This window comes from Lutra lutra, chromosome 5 (genome assembly GCF_902655055.1).
Source record: "Lutra lutra chromosome 5, mLutLut1.2, whole genome shotgun sequence".
Taxonomy (NCBI): Eukaryota; Metazoa; Chordata; class Mammalia; order Carnivora; family Mustelidae; genus Lutra; species Lutra lutra.
Window position 1 is genome coordinate 106,161,134 of NC_062282.1, and position 4,059 is coordinate 106,165,192.

Sequence of the window (4,059 nt, forward strand, 5' to 3'; positions counted from 1 at the left end):
TAATAGGCCCCCAGGCTACCCTCAACTTCCATCCAATTTGGCTACAAACAGGGGGTTCCCATGATTTCTTTCTCGGGTTCCATTGCTAGAATGGCTCACAGAACCCAGAGAAACACTTATGTTTACCAGTTTATTTTTTTATAATTTCTAAGATTTTATTTGACAGAGAAAGAGAGAGAGAGAGAGAGATCACAAGTAGGCAGAGCATCAGGCAGAGGGAGAGGGAGAAGCAGGCTCCCTGCTGAGCAGGGAGCCCCAATGAGGGGGTTGATTCCAGGACCCTGGGTTCATGCCCTATGCCAAGGGCAGATGCTTAACCGACTGAGCCTCCCAGGTGCCTCTGCTTACCAGTTTAGTAAAGGATAGGATAAAGGCTATGGATAACAGCCAAAGAGAAACATAGGGGGATGTCTGAGAGGGTCCTAAGTGCCAGAGTTTCTGTCCCCATGGAGTTTAGGTGCATCAGGCTTCTGGTGGATATATTCACCCGCTTGGAAGCTTTCTGAACCCTGTACTATCAGGTTTTATGGAGGCTTCATCATGTAGGCATGTTCAATTATCAGCTCCATTTTCAGCCCCCCTTCCTGGGGTGGAGGATGAGGGGTGGGGCTTAAAATTCCAAGCTTCTGATTAGGGCTTGGTCTTTCTGGTGACCAGTCCCCATCCAGGAGCCCACCTAGAGTCACCTCAATAGAACAAAAGATGCTCCTAGTGCTCTTATCACTTAGGAGTTTTAAGAGTTTTCAAGCTCTCTGTCACAGACAGGGAGAAAGACAAATATTAGAACAAGACAGGCTCATAGCACTCTTACCAATTAGGAAATTACAGGAGTTTTTTAAAGCCTTGTGCCAGGAACCAGGGGTAGACAACAATACATATATTTTCTATAATCTCATACCAAGCAACTTCAGCGTAGTTTCTAAGTGGGAAAGGAGGAATCGACAAGATTAAAGTATTAAAACATACCCTTTCTGCTAAGAATTGAGTTCTTGTTATTATGAAATGGGCTTGTGATTATTAGGTGTATTACCGGTTTAAGCTCAATTCTCTACCATAACAAATTGGGAAATGAAAACCCATTATTCCTTCAAAAACGTTTAAAACTAAACAATTTTGAACTTTTAAGATTCCATTTTGTGCTATTAACTTAATACCTCAAACTAGACTTTTCTGATCATTTTAAGAAATACAAGGCAAGGAAGGAGAAAGAAAAAAGGAAACACATGTAAATAAAGGAACATAGTTTTCAGGAAGCTGAGAGCTATAGTCTATAATTCAGGGCTCTTGGTTCAGTATTTATGTTAAATCTAACCACAAAGACAGGCCTATATGAAACCTAAACAAATTGAGCTTAAATCAGTGGGAAGTTAAGTGATAAAATCTTGCAACTTTATTCAGGGTTAAAACAAAGGGAGAGAGAATTTCCTGGCATTATGATACAAACACTTGATTCAGCATTTTTAAAATTAATCCCCACATCTCTATTATTTCTATCAACTATAAAGTGTGCTTTTTAAAAAAAATAATGTTATTTTTATTCAGGAAATTTTCCTAAGAAATCTGGGCACTCAAAAAATATTAGTGCCTATTACATCATGTGTGGTTCCCCCCCGCCAATATCAGAATAGAGGCTGGCTACAGACAGAGGTCCCTGGTACCATGCCCCCAAAAGTAAAGATTTATCTCAGTTATCAGTGTGTTGAAGGACTTTGTTTTAATAAAGCTGAAATTATATCTTACAACAGGATTTTTTTAAATGGTTATTTACATGAGAGATAGCATGCTCAGTTCGGTACACCGCATTTTCAAAACAGTAATAAGGAAGAAAAATGTATCTAGAGCAGTGTTCATCAAAGTGAATACTGGCCCCTGGAGAGCACTGGTAAAGATAAGATGAAGGGAAATGTGGTTAGAGAATATTCTCCTGTTTCCTCCATATAGAGGTGGCGAGGGGCTGGATTCCTCCCTCCACCAAAGATCTCAGCTCCTGTAAGGTAGTTCTCCCCACACAGCCCTCTCTGTGTCTCCAGTTCTAGCCATCAATCCTTCCCCTTGCCCTCTTGTTCTTGGAATGGCTCTGCTACCAGCATCTGAGTGCTATGCCTTGTGGATTCCCTACACCCTGCCCACTTTGCTTCTGCTCTACTCATTAACCTTTCCTTGAATTATCAGTTTGAATGTTCAGTCTTTTTCATGGTAGAACCCTAACTAACAGAACAACCGTCTCTATTGCTGAGTATTATCAAGAGTTTGGACGATGGTTCTGAGCCAGTTTGAATCTTTCACCGGTGGGACATTGAGTTGAGTTGAACATATGATAGGGCATAAGAGGTAATGCAAAAATAATGGGGAGGTCTAACACACACCTAGCACAAAACTTGGCATGTTTTTGCTGGACTATGGAAAAATTTAGCCTCTTGAGTTTATGAGTGAGCACAATCAGAGCAACAAATTGTGCTGCTCAAACAGCAGCTCAAGGCTGAAGGGTGACCAGCAGAGTGACAGAGTTAGTGTGGATACTTTCACAGACAAGGCTATACAACAGCAGTGACTGGTTATAATCAATGCTGGCTTGCTTAGTGTTCATTCAGTGTTTTAACTGCTTCAAACATACCACTAAAGGTCATAATATTTGTGAAATAGTGCCTTGAACTAAAAAACACGAGAATCTCTAGGCTTAGTGTTTAAACCTTGAATAATACCTATTGCTTAAAGTCTTAGAAATTAGGTTAAAATGCAAATTCATTTGGAGGAAGGAATACTAATCAATTAAATGCATAAGGCAGTAGTTCTCAAATTTAAGAGTACATAAGAATTGCCTCAGAAGTTCATGAAAAACATGCAATGCTGGCCCCTAGTCCAAAAGAATTTTTCATTCAGATGTGACCTAGGAACTGCATGTTAAATAAGCTCTCCAAATAGTCCTGACAGAGACCACATGTATTAAGCATTCATTGCTGTAAAACCCAAACCTAGCAATTTAAAACCATACCCATTGGGATGCCTGGTTGGCTCAGATCCTCAAGCATCTGCCTCTTGATTTTGGCTCAGATTATGATCTCAGGGTCATCAGATCAAGCTCTGCTCTAAGCACTGAGTGTGGTGCCTGCTTAAGATTCTCTCTCCCTCTCCCTCCTAGTCCCATAGCCCCCACTTTTGTGAAAGTACCTGTACAATTGCTCATTCTCAATGCATACATACATACATACATACATACATACACCCCCTGAGGTTTAGAAACCTCTCAGTTTCTAAAGGTCAGGAATTTTGGGGTGACTTAGGTGGATGCAAGTGCCTCAGAGTCTCAAGAGGCTGTAGTTGAGCTGTTAGCAGTTATCTGTTAACAGCTCAACTAGGTTGGACAATAGGTTTTCTAAGTTCACTCTTAAGGTTGTTGGCCTAGGCTTTAGTTCCCTGCCACGTGAGTCTCTCCACAGGGCTGCTCACAATGTGATGACACACTCCCCCTCAAGAGTGAGTGGCCAGAAATAGAGAGATAGGGAGGGGGAGAGAGTGTTCAAGATGGAACCCCCAGTCTTTAAGAACCTAATCTTGGAAGTGGCATACCATTACTTTTACCATATTCTATGGGTCACACAGACCAATCCTCATACAATGTGGGATACTACTAGACGAGGGTGTGATACCAGGAAGTGCGGGTCCTTGGGAGCCATCTTGGATGCTGGCTACCACACTATATTTTCAGTAATCCTGGCAAAAATGATTAATATCAACTCATATTGTTACAGGATTTTTTTCTCCATCAGGTGCCCATGGTTCTTGGTCACACCACTTTGGAAAATGAAGAGGTAGACCAGACAGAGTGGCAGGCAGCAAAGCAAGGTTTATTGAGCGACAGCAAAGGGATAGTACAAAGCTCCTGAAGAGGGAGAGGACCTGAAATTTCTAATTCTAGGGCTTTTTATGGGCAGTTGGAGGGCTGTTTTAATCTGATTAACCCTCTCTGTTCCTGTAATCTAATTGGGTTTTTGTTACCTATCTATCACACGGGAAAGGGTAGAGGGCCCCTTCAAGGGTGGTGTAAAATCCTTTTAAAGA